Raw genomic sequence first — 15,000 nt, 5'->3', positions numbered from 1 at the left:
ATTAATTATCAAGTTAATTAATACCAAGTAATTTCAATGTTCTGGAGAAGGATGAAGTTTCAGGGTAAGTTGTTTGCTATTTCTAATTCGTTAACATAAACTCCCTCAATAAGACAACTGAAGGTAAATGAAGCATGTGAGTGCATGCGTGTATGTGCTTTTTGTGTGAATGTGAGCACGTGTGCGTGTATGTGCATATGTGTATTTGAGTGTATGTGTTTGTGAGTGTGTGTGTTTGTATATATGTGTATACGAAGAGTGTTGAACACAATATGTGTGAAGAAGGCCGGAGAAGCGAATGAGTCAAAGTGTGACAACAAAACTAATCATTCACTTGGAAGAGAGACCATTATAGTTGTTGTAGAAATGACAGAGGAAGTGGAAACAGCACGAGTGTAAGTAAGAATCTGGAGTGTGATTCTGAGCGACTCTATGCTAATTTGTCGAGTGGCTCTTCTTTGAATGTAGCCTAATGTCATTACCGGTGGCTATTGTTGATATAGAGACCCGGGCTCTCTTGTGGGTGTCAACTGAGCTTGTTAGAGGCTTAGTAATTAACAGGGTCAGAAAGCATTTCTAACCCTAAGAACAAACATCTGTCACTGTGATGCGATCTGAGAAATGTTAAAGATGTGCTTTCGTTTCGGTGATAGTGTGGTGACCTTGCACTGGGAGCGACTGTGAAGGCTGTATTTGTTTGCTACTAGTGTTTAAGGGAGTGTGGTGAGGTACGATGTGGTCTACTTTGATATAAGTAGTTCCTTTGACATCTTGTATTGAAACTAAAACACCTGCATATAGCTAGAATCGTATAAGCTGTTTATATACATTTATGTACATACACACATACGTACCTCACAAAGACACACACACAAAGGCACACACTGAAGACACACATGTACAGACATACATGCACAAACACACATGCACGTACACTGACACGTACTCGTACTCATGTATACACATGTACTCACATGCATATGGGGAAAACTGACTATTCACTGCCGTTGCATTACCCCAAAGTGACAGCACTTTTTGGAAGGAATCATTTTGCACCTGGCTCTTTATTTTATCGGCTGCGAGTTATCAGAAACACTTTTATACCACAAAGGCCTTCGAGAAATACAAGAATGTCTCTACATCGTTCACATTCCTAATCCGTGTCTTAATATTATGTTATGTCCGAGGACAGGGCATTTTACTTTCAATAATCTCTTTCTCGCAGCAAAGAGGTAGGTAAGACATGAAGAATTATAGCTCATTCCAACAGTAATCATCGCGCCATTTTATAATATCTGGAACTATACCGTCAAATGTGTCCTTCAAACAAGATAGTAAGTTATGATTTAAGAGAATTTGACTGCTTTGCTCTTTCAAGCATGCTGAACGACCTCTAACAGGCTTCGTCACTGACTCGTTGGTCATTGTTGAATATCATCTTGTGTTCGACATTTCCCTGAAGTCATGCTAGAAGCACTCATTTTGTGGTCTTGATTCATCCGTTTCATGACCGCCATCACTAACACTACCATCACTATCAACACTAACACCATCACCATTACCACTACCACTATTAAAATCGTAAGTCATTCTGAAATCGTAAATTTATAGGCTGCAACCCGATCGTCGTACGAAAACAACACTATAATACATGCACATATAGCGGAATGTTATGCTTTTGCTTGTTTAAAACTAACATCAATCAATACGATTGGTTATTGGCTGGAGATTGAAGTTAATGAAATTGACTTTGTTTTATTGTACAAAACAAAAATCTTCAGTTTATTAGTTGTTTACAAATATTATGAGAGACGAATAAGCACATAAAAGAAAATCCCAGCAAGAAAGAGAGGCAAGCAGCTAAAATGCCATTAATTATACAACATGGTATAATATAGATTTCATATGGCTTTTAAAACGGGACATTTTAATAAATCAGAGATATACTAGATGCCGCACAAACACACATACACACACATGCACACCAAAAGTTTAATGAACTGAAATTCGTCTATAAGTTTGAGAGATAGAGGAAAGAAAACGGACAGACAGACAAACAGACAGACAGAAAGAAAGAAAGAAAGAAAGAAAGAAAGAAAGAAAGAAAGAAAGAAAGAAAGAAAGAAAGAAGGGAAGGAAGGAAGGAACGAACGAACGAACGAACGAACGAACGAACGAACGAACGAACGAACGAACGAACGAACGAACGAACGAACGACTAGCGTCAGTTGTTAGTAAAAGAAAGGAGTATATAATTTCAAGAGATTGAGAATTAATTTCACAGAACTTCTTTTTAATTTTCATGTTTCATAGTTGCACTTGTTTGACAAATGACTTGATTTGTACGTTGAAACTGAGGCAATAGTCATTTTTAGATATTTAGGAACACAATAAACTGATACATTTATGTTTCGTATATTTCTAAATAGTATTGTTCATTAAAAAATGTCAAAAATAAAAAATATATATATAAGCAGATTAATAATAATAATAATCATAATCATAATAATAATAATTATTATTATAATAATAATAATAATTATTATTATTATTATTATAATGATAATAATAATAATAATAATAATAATAATAATAATAATAATAATAATAATAATAATAATAATAATAATAATAATAATAATAATAATAATAATAATTATAATAATAATAACGAGGAACAGGAACGTTATACAGTTCCTGTGGTGGGTGGACATGCAGGGGAAATGAACCAACTAGATAATGAATTGCTTGAAATTCAAAGACGACTCACCGACTTGATGAATGCTCCAGAAGGAAAAAATCCCTATGAATATAAGAAGAGTAAATAGGAGTATGATAAATAAAGTAACACAAAAGATGAATACTGTCATACCATACATCCAGACGGAGGACAGAACACAAACAAGGAATCTTCTTCGGGTTATTGTACTACTTGTTAAGGAGAAATTACAACATAAGAGAACAGAAAATGGCGGAGCAAAATAACCATGGTGGAAACGACGCCTTGAAAGGAGCATAATGCGGGCAAAGCAAGATCTAGGAAAAACTGAGCAATGGTTAAGAGGAAACTGGAAAATGGGGAAAAGACAGACCGAGAAAAATTAGAGAAGAAATATAAAATACAGAAGAACAGGTTTGATGCAGTAATAAAGTAGTTAAAACAGAGGATCATGGCAAAAAGCCAGAAGATCAGAAGATTTGTGAACAGAAATAAGCAGTTCGAGGAGAAAAGATTATTCAAAAATAACCCGAAGCAATTCTTCCGAATGTTAGAAGGATACAATGTGGAAAATGTTGCTCCTGATGCAAATCAAGCCAAGGAGTTCTGGAGCGGATTATGGGGAAAGAATGTAGTGCATAAAAGGGATGCAATGCGGATAGGAACTATCAAAACAGGATTACAAGTAGGAAAGAAACAAAGTAATATTGTCATAAGCACGGGTGATGTGAAAGAACAAGTGGGTAAAGTGCCTAACTGGAAAGCCCCCGGACCAGATGGGATTCATGGCTTTTGGCTGAAGAGATGCTACGCGGTGCATGAAAGACTAACAGCCCACTTGAATGGTACAGTTCCCGCGTGGATGGTGACTAGAAGGACAACACTTATAATGAAAGATAGAAGAAAGGGGAATATTATGAGAAACTACCGTCCCATAGTATACCTAAGCATAATCTGGAAGATACTCGCTGGAATATGTGCGGCAAAGACATACTTTCCTGGCACAGGAAGAAATACTGCCAAGAGAAGAAAAAGAATGTAGGAAGAGTTCTCAGAGTACCAAGGATCACCTGGTCATCGATAAAACAATTTTGAGGCATTGTAAAAAAACATCATACAAACATGTCTATGGCTTGGATTGACTTTAAGAAGGCATATGATATGATGCCTCGTTCTTGGAACGTTGAATGTTTACAGATGTTTGGTGTTGCCGACAATATCATAAATTTTCTGATGTATTGCATGAAAGAGTGGAAAACCAAATTGTACTCAAGTAATGTATTCCTTGGAGAAGTTAATATTAAAAGGGGAATCTTCCAAGGTGACTCGTTTTCTCCGTTATTATTTGTAATTGCACAAACACCTATAACAATGACACTTAAGAAAGTTAAGATGAGTTACCGATGTGGGAAGAAAGGCCTACCATTGAACCATCTTCTGTTTATGGATGACCTGAAGTTGTTTGGGAAATCTGAAAAACAGACAGATTCCTTAACCAAAACAGTCCAGAAATGTGGTAGGGACATCGGTATGGAATTTGGAATTACCAAAAGCTCAGTACTTAATATGAAAAGAGGGAAGAGAGCAGCCTGCAGAGGATTGCGGTTACTATCAGGAGAGACCGTGGGTGACCCCAACGGCAGTGCGAATAGATGTTTAGGGATTTTGGAACTGGATGACATTCTACACAGAGAAATGGAAGTCAAGGTCAGCGAGGCGTATCAAAAAAGGGGTGAAGATGGTGTTGAAATCCAACCTGAATGCCAAAGATTTGATTACCGCAATGAATATCTGGGCAGTTACGGTAGTCAGATATAGTACGTCCATCCCCAGATGGACTAAGGATGAATTATCAACACTGGATGGAAGGACGAGAAAGCTGATGACACTGCATGGGGCGCTAACCCTAAAGTAAATGTAAACAGACTATATATGAAAAGAAAGAATGGTGGCAGAGGACTAATTAGTAGAGAGCATTGTATAAGAAGTGAAAGGAGAATACTTGCCGAGTATTTGATAAATAGTGAAGAGCTGCTGCAATATGCCGCGAAAGATATGGTTGTAAGTGCAGATGAAATGTCGGACAAGGAAGAGTTTAGCTAAAGAGCTGAGAAGAGAAAAGAAGACCTTGAAATGAGAATGCATCATCGAAAGCCTGATCATCTCGCTACCAAGTCAGTGAAGTATAACATCTATAAAACTTCTGATACCCAGAAATGCAGACTCTGTGGAAAGAGTGTGGAAAGAGTGTGGAAAATGTGAACCACTTGGTAAGGGGATGTGAGAGCCTTGCACGAAAAGGATACAAACGCCTCCACGATAAAATGTGTGTGTATCTCTATTGGCTCTTATACCGTAAATACCAATATGAAGTAACAGAGGACTGGTATGAGCATGTACCAAGTAAAGTTATGCAGGAGGGAGGATAGAAAAGTAACGATACTCTGGGACTTTGATTTTCAGACGGATCGTGTAATCGAATACCGTCGCTGGATATTGTCATATTGAATAAGAGAGACAAATACTGTCAGATCATTGATGTAGCCATACCAAATGACGAATGTTGTGAGTAAAGAGGTTGAAAAAATCACCAAGTACTCCGAATTGAAAGCGGAAATGGCAAGACTGTATGGAATGCGAGAGGGTAATGTAAAAGCGATACCAGTGGTGATCGGAGCGTTGGGCTCAATCCCATTGAAACTTCATGACTTCTTAAAGGCAACTGGAAATCCCATGCAAAAAGCAGCCTTATTGGGCACAGCGCACATCATAATGAAAGTATTATCTGTCTGAGGTCCCTGTTGTAACTTGACAGATGATTAAAGACTCAGGTTCATTTTTACCTATACTGTGTTATGAAGGAATAATAATAATAATAATAATAATAATAATAATAATAAGGAGGAGGAGGAGGAGGAGGAGGAGGAGGAGGAGGAGGAGGAGGAGGAGGAGGAGGAGGAGGGGGAGGAGGAGGAGGAGGAGGAAAACATTGACAGACCATAATATTTTGGATACTTTAGAGTCGCAGTATGAAGGAATTGAACAGGAGTGAAGGAGCTTTTGTCCAGAAACTATTATATAGTTAAAATTATATACATGGCTGTGTGCAGTACCTCTGTCCAACTGGTACTAGTAATGGAGGAAAAACTAATAAGCATATGGTGAGAGGGAGAAGAGTGTGCACAGCTGTTAGAATGCCCGGGTACTTGTACAGGTGATTGGACATTTAGTTTGTTTTACTGATAGAGCGTTTTAGCACTAGAGACAAACGCACCCCTACACACACATACACACACAGAAACACACACGAACGCGTGCACGTGCGTGAGCACGTGCAGAAATAATCCCATACAGATAGAAAGATTGAGAGAAGCAGGGGACAGAGAGATTTCAGTTTATCAACTGAACACGATTGATGACATAAGCACTTTCCTTTTCCTTAAACTCTCAACGAGAAATTGTCCACACATTGCAGAGAGATGGGGGGAGGGAAGAACGAAAGAAACCTCAAAATGTCTGAATCAACAACGCCAGGCAGGTAAAACGTCTCATAACTACATACAGATAGACTACTCCAATATTGTCGAATCCAGTTCAGTCATTCGCTTGGTCTAACTGAATTCACGGTCGCCCAACAACCACATGACAGAAGCATTGGTAGATGCCCGAGGTAGAATATGTTCTTTTTCTAGTTCAGTCTTAGGCCCTACTTAAACGTTAAAGTTATAACAACCAATCACATTTTTGTTTCTCGAATTCATAACCTTAGAAGAATTCTAGTGTGACCTGTCTGCTGGGAGTTGAGAGGCTACAAAATTCTATGATTTTCATATTATACGAGAGGGAGTAAATAATGTTAACATTTCCACAAAACTTGATAAATATTATTTCTGACGTCAAAGATGGCAAAGCACGTTTGATGTAGTTGACAAAACGGTTGAATAGTGACCTGTACGTGCCTAGTTCGACTCCTGTGGCAGAATATTTTTCTGCCAAAGACCGTACTTTCTACACGGAGTGGTTGTGTTGTAAGTAGCTTGCCTACCAACCACATGGTTCCGGGTTCAGTCCCACTGCGTGGCACCTTGGGCAAGTGTCTTCTACTATAGCCTCGAGCCGACCAAAGCCTTGTGAGTGGATTTGGGAGACGGAAACTGAAAGAAGCCCGTCGTATATATATGTGTGTGTGTGTGTGTGTGTGTGTGTGTGTGTGTGTGTGTGTGTGTGTGTGTTGTGTATCTGTGTTTGTCTCCCTGCCCAACATTGCTTGACAACCGATGCGGATGTGTCTAGGTCCACGTAACTTAGCGGTTCGGCAAAAGAGACCGATAGAATAAGTACAAGGCTTACAAAGTATAAGTCTTGGAGTCGATTTGATTCGACTAAAGGCAGTGCTCCAGCATGGCCGCAGTCAAATTACTGAAACAAGTAAAAGAAACAAAATTATGCACAAACACACACACATGTTTATATTTATATATAAATGTTTGTGTAGGTGTGTGGACGGGTGTGTCGGCCTGACATAGATATAAGGTGTGCAATACATACCTAAGATAGATAAGTGAGTACAAATAAGTAATGAGATCTTACATATCTTCAATGGGAGGTAGCTAAAGAGAGGTTACATACATGTCATGTGTCTTATTTCAATTAAGATTATATGATCTACATTGTTAACATTGCACACTCTAGCTTCAATATCAGGAGTTCCCTATGATATAAAAGAGGAAGAAACAGATATACACCGAGATTGACAGAAGCACACATGAATGTGTGTGTGTGTGTGTACGCATGTATGTATGTATAAGATGACCTCAACCGTCTACGTATATATATATAAATATATATATGTATTTATATTTCTTTATTGCCCACAAGGGGCTAAACATAGAGGCGACAAACAAGGACAGGCGAAGGGATTAAGTCGATTACATCGACTCCAGAGCGTAACTGGTACTTATTTAATCGACCCCGAAAGGATAAAATGCAAAGTCGACCTCGGCGGAATTTGAACTCAGAACGTAAGTGCAGACGAAATACCGCTAAGCTTTTCGACCGGCGTGCTAACGGTTCTACCTGCTCGCTGCCCTTTAATAGAAGTGAATGAATGTGTGAACGTTTGAGATAAAAATAAGTTACACCTGTGTGTGTGTGTGTGTGTGTGTGTGTGTGTGTGTGTGTGTGTGTGTGTGTGTGTGTGTGTGTGTGTGTGTGTGTACATACGTACGCATACACACACACACACACACACACGTGTGTGTGACTTCTCTTAAAGTCACGTCAGTTTAAGGATAGGTGTTCTGAATTTCATTACATGCATGCGTGCAAATCACCATTTGTTTCAACAAGTCTTCATAATCCCATATATCTTACAACATTCATTATCTTATGTATGTGTATATGTGTCTGTGTGTGTGTCTAACTATACACACACACACACACACACACACACACACACACACACACACACACACACACATACACACACACACACATTCATATACATGCACATACACATACTTCTGTGTCTTCGTGTTAAACTCTGTAACGCAACATGGCACATATTTCACAAAAATACATGTGAGTCATGTACCAAAATGTCTGCCGAAAACCTTAACCACAACAAAAGTTTTTACAAAGTATGAAATATTTGGAGCTGCAAAATAAATCTATAGAGTGAAAGGATAAACATTAGGAGTTACTTCTGAAACAAGGTATTAAATGTGTGTGTGTGTGTGTGTGTGTGTGTAGTAAAATGAGGATTCAGATAGAATCAGGTACTTGAAAAGATATGGGATCCTTGTGGTTTGACGGGCAACACTTGTTTTCTTAACGAAACACTTTCAAACTTGGGATACTGGTAGAATGTGTCATATAAAACATCTTTTTCTCTTAGCCTTCTTAACAAAAATTAGTTCTTAATAAGTTATTTCATATTAAAGTTGTCGTATTTCTGTAATTTCAACCAATCACTGACGTCTATTCAGCTGAATACAGTTACTGCTCTTTTTATAAACAATAATTTTTTCCGGTGTCAAGAGTGTTATTCCCTGTTTAATTATTATTCCCTAGTAAGGGTTTAGGGTTTTAGGGTTAGGGTTCGGGTTTTAGAGTTAGGATTAGGGTTTTAGGGTTAGGGTTGGGGTTAGGGTTAGGGTTATGGTTATGAGTTTTAGGGTTAGGGTTAGGGTTATGAGTGAGGTTATGGCAAAAAAATCATAACCCTAACTGTAATCCTAAAACTAACCCTAACTCTAAAACCCGAACCCTAACCCTAAAACCCTAACCCTAATACCCTAAAGCTAAAACCAGTACAAACGCACGAACGATGTCATAAATAAGAGTAACACGGGTAGTTGTTGTTGACAAACAACGGCACTCATTTTATTCAAGGGAAAAGATCCCATGACACCGTTGTTTACATTCCATGGCATTAATTGTTTTCACCTCAATAGACGTCAGTGATTGGTTGAAATTACCGAAATATGACAACTTTTTACATGAAATAACTTCAAATACAAAAATTTTTTATCTGTTCTATAATACAAAATATACAAGTATACGAAGTTTGAAAGTGTTTCGGTACCAAAAACACTACATAAAACATTAATGAAAAATGTTGCCCGTCAAACCAAAAAGATCCAAGATATGCACCAGGCAGGGTTGGATAAACCTGTGGTTCCGGCCAATGGTTGGTATGTATCAAAAAGGATATTCCAGTTGTGTACACAGAGAAAACGAACTCTACGAGTATTTAGCGCCTAGCGGGTGGAGACACACAGTGCCTAGTGGGTGGAGATACACAGAATTTAGGGGTATTCTGTGGATATTCGTTGAAAGTTGGATGAGGGTACAAAGGCAATCGAATGATTTAACTTTTAAGGAATTGTAGTGTTAAACGCGAATGGTTTTTCTGGCAAAGTGGAAAGATGTAAGGTGTTGATTTAGATATGAATATGTATATGGGTTAGTGGAGACCGCTTGTAATATTAGGATATGCTAGTCTGGAGAGGAAAAAACCTGGTAGTAATACTAGAGTACTACTTAACATTAAGGAGTTTAAAGAAAGAGGGGGTTGTATGATAAACTACACTTAGTACGGTAAATCATTCGCGCTTAACACTACAATTCCTTACAAGTTAGATGTTATTATTCAATTGTCTTCGCACCCTTCCCCAACTTTCAATCAATATCCACAGAATACCACTAAATTCTGTGTATCTCCACTCTCCTCCCTTTGTCCTTTAGTCTTAGCTAGCGAATCCTAAACCCCGACCCTATGCCTAATTGGCTTGTATGCATTTATTTTTCTTAATCTTTACTTTTGCTTTCTTTATTCTTTCTCGTTTTATCCTTAATTTATCTTAGCTCCTCTCTCAGCTACCCACTGCTCTAAGCCTACTATAAGAAAATATCACCTACAACTCAGTCCAGCCTACCTAAGAACCAGTGTAGTTGACTCCTATCTCACTCGAGTCGTTAACCTTAGATATCACATTACACCCTTTCACAAACTATATTCTTAATCTCAACGGCCAATAAAGTTGGCAGTTGAGTCTCCCATTTCATATTTGGCTCTGATAAACTTCAGCCACGTCCCTGCTGTATTCTTGAGATATTCTTTTATTTGTAAAATTACGTTTCGTCTGATGATTACGGTTTTTTTGTACTGGAGTAATGGATTATTCTTCTTTTAAAAAGATGCGTAAGAAACAGCTGTAATGAGCTGGCAATTATCCATCGTATGCTATTATTCATTCGACTATATATATATATATGCTTTTACTGTGATGGTTTCTTTTGTTAAGCAGCGTCGATTTTCACAATTCTGAAACTACGAACTAATTATAGTTCTTAAATCCGACGGAAAGAAACATGGCTGTACATTGGTGTAAATGGTTAGCACACTTAACGCGAAAACAAAGAGTTAGGGTTCGGGTCCCACATAAAGTGGAAACCCTACTTTTTTTCCGCCGAGGTCTTATATGCCCCATTATTAGACTATTTTCTTTAGTCATTGCGCAGTGATCGGTTATAAGCTTTTATTTCATAAAGTACTATTATATATATATATATATTTGTTATCTTAGATTGTTGCAAATCATCCACTAAAAATCGTTGTTTCCAAGAACTTATAATCTCATCAGGTGGTGTAGAAAAGGTTGAATTTCTTCTGCATGGGCGAATATATATAATATATAGAGACAGACAGACAGACAGACAGATAATGTACTGAGTTCAAATCCTGTTGCAGAAGTTGACTTCGCTTTTCAACCTTCTGCAAGTCAACAATAAATAACTTTTGTCATCAGCAGTTTATATATATATATATATATATATATATATATATATATATTTATATATATATATATATATATATACGTGTGTGTGTGTGTGTGTGTGTGTGTGTGTGTGTGTGTGTGTGTGTATGTATGTGTGTATGTATGTGTGTGTGTGTGTGTGTACACATGCTTAGCACAGGGATAGTCCACAAGTCTAATCGAATCCCCACTAGCTAAATATCTAGAAGTTAGGTATGTAAATGATGAGTCTGTATGAATGCAGGGAAGGTTTGTCAGAGTGAGCACGAGAGGGCGGTAAGAAAAAAAGTAAGAGAACAACTTACGGAGCATTTTTGCTTAGTTATTTATTTATTTACTTATTAATTTATTTATTTCACGTGTTTTTCATGACACCCCGTAGCAGTCTTCAATACAAATACAATCTTTTGTTATCCGATAATCTTCGCTCCGTCTTTATGCAAAAGAAAAGAAATTAAAGCCGACCTCGCCCAAATCGAACCAAACCAGTCAAAGAGAGGGGGAAGAGAGGGAAGGACGAGGGAAGGGAAGGAGAGAAAGCGAAAGATAGAGAGAGAGTGTGTGTATGTGGATGTGTGTGTGTGTATGTGAATGTGCGTGTGTGTGTGAGAGAGAGAGAGAGAAAGAGAGAAGGAGAGACAGAGAGACAGACGGAGAGACGGAGAGAAAGAGAGAGAACTATAAATCAAACCATTATATTATTTCTGAGAAATTAATAAATTCTGATCGTATAGTTTCCCTTCTACTTATTAAATTTTCCAGTTCTTTGCCAGTTCAATGACTTTCTAAGGTAGCAAGCCACAAAATGTCGCGGAGAATGCAGACGATTGTGTATACCCTAATTCTTAATGAAATGATCCCAGTGACTGAATTGTTTAAGAATCAGGTTTCCTACCTTACGGGTATTAATTTCTAAGTTCAAAATCCTGCAGAGACTAACTTTGTTTTTATTTATTCATTTTGTGGTCGGGTTCGATAAATAAACAACTAGCCATTAATAGAGGTGGTCAAGAAGATCGCTTCGCAACTATGATGTCCCAAGTACGATTCTATTGCGCAACATGTAAGGCAAGTGAATTTTAATTTTGCTTTAGGTGCACCCATGGCTGCTGAGGGAAATTAGGTTGGCAGAAACTACGTAGAAGCTTGTGGTGGTGGTGATTGTATTTGTAATTCAAAGACCTTTGTTAGACTGATTCTGCCTGGAAATCACATTAAAGATATACGTGTCTGGAATGTTCAAACACTTACTACGCATTAATTCAAGAACAGATAATTCAGCTCACTGAACAAACTGAATCCTCATCGTCGAGTAACGGAGATCCACCACCACTTGGTATAATCTCTCTCTCTCTCTCTCTCTCTCTCTCTCTCTCTCTCTCTCTCTCTCTCTCTCTCTCTCTCTCTCTCTCTCTCTGGTTATACATGAAGAGCCGAGAAAAAAACGTTCATACTCAGAGCGCCAGCAATCCCGAGGCAGGCTTTGTTGACTGGTATGCACCTTATCCAGCTTGGAAGACGGATAAAAGGCGAAGTTGACATTCAGGATAATTTGAACCCATAAAGTGAAAAAGATACATTTCGCAACACAACTTGTCAATCACTCATCCGTTTCTCCCACCCAGACACAAGGTATTTTGTCTCTAAGTCACCCGTTTCTACGATTCTGGTAGAAATAACAGCATAATTACTCTCAATCCACACGCTATTGTCATTTTTTTTCATTTTTTTCTTTTAAGATACATTGGATGTGTTCGACTGTAAGTGTAGTGTCTGGTGAGAAATGACAAGAGGGTAGGTAACGGGTGGAGTACTTTTGGTCATTGATTTGTATGATCGAGATGACATGAGGTTAAGAAAACAACAATGTGGGTTGTATTTAGTCAGTGTTACTTATTTACAGCTAGGTAGACGGCACAGTACCCATTTGAAAGCTAAGTGTTCCAAGTCATAGATACAAGATAATGTCGGTTGCAGGAGGTGAATCACCAACTCACACGGCTATATTATCTGCTACCTTATTCACTTCACCATCTACACCTCTTCTTCGTCGTAGAGCAAATGAATGAATTAATTAATTCTAAAAACTTACAGAAATAATTAAAATAGTACTATTGATTGACCAACTTTGTTTTGCTTTCATTATTGTATAATTATTTCTAATTGGCTTGTTAATTATTATTTTTTCATCTTTTAGTCAATGGGGAAGACAGTACCTATGACGCTTTACGGGACCCCCGAGATTAGAGAGAGGGAATGAACGAGGGAGGAAGATATCCACAAAACAACGACCTGGTTCAGATGCTTATAACAAAATGGACTCCACAAAAAGCGCCCAAGAAAGCAGGTGATAATGCAGAACTGGAGAACAAATTAAGTCCATCATCCATGTAAGCTATGGTGAGGGTTTAAAAAAGACATGCAGTTTGATATTCTTATAGTTTTGCCAATCCGCTGCCTTCTGGATTGATACTTTTTTTAATGGACCCCGCGTGAATGAAAGGAAGAGTTAACTTCGTCAGTATGCGAACTGAGATCGCAGAACAAATACCGTGACGTATTCTGCCCGGTGGACTAACAACCTTTCCAATTCGCAACATTATTGCTTATCTGCGCAACATTTTGAGTTCAAATTCCGCCGAGGTCGACTTTACCTTTCATCGTTTCGGGATCAATAAATTAAGTACCAGTTGCGTTCTGGGCTCGATCTAATTGACAGGCCCCCTTCCCCAAAATTTCGGGTATTGCGCCAACATTTGAAACCTATATTATGATTTCTAATACGGCGGCGTGCTAGCAGAATCGTTATCACACCGACCAAAATGCTCAGTAGTATTTCGTCAATCTTCATGTTCTGAGATAAAATTCCACCGAGATTGACTTTACCTTTCATCCTTCGAGATCGATAAAATAAGTATCAGTGAAGCACCGAGATCGATGTAATCGTCTAGCACTCCCAAAATTGCTGGTCTCGTACCAAAATTTAAAACCAATATTTGTAATATTTGTAATATAGGCAAAGCACCAGTGGTCAGCGGGCTTGGAAAATAGTCGAACATTGTAATAGGCGCTAGTATTTTGACTGGTACTTACTGCTTCCCGCAAGAATGACAAATAAAATTGATCTGCGGTAATTTGAACTCATAACGTAATGAAATGTAACTAAATGCTGCATGGTAATCTTCCTGAACACTCTATCGTTTGGACCAGTTCACCGACCCAGCATCAAGACTTCCATATTTAGTCTCGTTCTATTTGCCTCACTTTTTCCAAGTGTCTCCCTCTTACACTCTCTTTCTCTCCTTCTATCCCTCTTTCTCTCAATATATTATACATTGCATATATAAATATGCATACGTTCAAACATAGGTACATACTTGTATACATTAGCTATCCTTGCATACGTGTATGTATGTATGTTTGCACCTATGTATACAAGCGTGTGTGTGTATGTGTAAAACCGTTAAGTCTCAAAGATTTGCGTACGTACATACATACATACATACATACATACATACATACATACATGCATGGATGGATGCTCTACATGGATGATCTGTATTAAATAATCTATCTGAAAAAGAGATAGATTCCTATATACAGACTGTAAGACTCTTCAGCAAAGATACAGGCATGGAATTTGGCAAAGATAATATAAAATATTAGTCATGAGAAGGGGACAGGTAGTCAACCGCGAAGGCATACAATTACCAGATGGCCAGACATTAAAATCATTGGAAAGAGAAGAGAGTTAAAAGTATCTAGGAGTATTAGAATCTGACAGGGTACTAACTACAGAAATGAAAACGAAAATTGAGGAGTACATCAAAAGGATGAGGAAGCTAATGAAGTCAAAGCTAAATAGTCCGAATCTAATGAAGGCTGTAAATACTTGGGCAGTAACATTACTTAGATACTCAGTAGCTTTTGTAAATTGGACAAAAACTGAATTAGCAAAGC

The 15,000-nt window shown here is 38.0% G+C and overlaps 1 protein-coding gene across 4 annotated transcripts in view; it reads right to left on the bottom strand.

Annotated features, from left to right (window-relative positions):
* LOC106868339 (uncharacterized) overlaps positions 1-15,000 on the bottom strand; it is a 176,566-nt gene that overhangs the window by 85,714 nt on the left and 75,852 nt on the right. Inside the window, exon 2 of one of the 4 annotated variants that reach the window (XM_089365085.1) lies at positions 2,771-2,803. The exons of the other annotated variants lie outside the window; for them this stretch is intronic. The gene's annotated coding sequence lies outside the window, so the exon portion shown is untranslated. The remainder of the gene's footprint in view (positions 1-2,770; positions 2,804-15,000) is intronic. 4 annotated transcript variants of the gene reach the window in all.

Source organism: Octopus bimaculoides, chromosome Z (assembly GCF_046866305.1).
Source record: "Octopus bimaculoides isolate indiv1 chromosome Z, ASM4686630v1, whole genome shotgun sequence".
Lineage (NCBI taxonomy): Eukaryota > Metazoa > Mollusca > Cephalopoda > Octopoda > Octopodidae > Octopus > Octopus bimaculoides.
The sequence above is the reverse complement of the archived record's forward strand: the minus strand, read 5'-3'. Positions and strand labels throughout refer to the sequence as shown.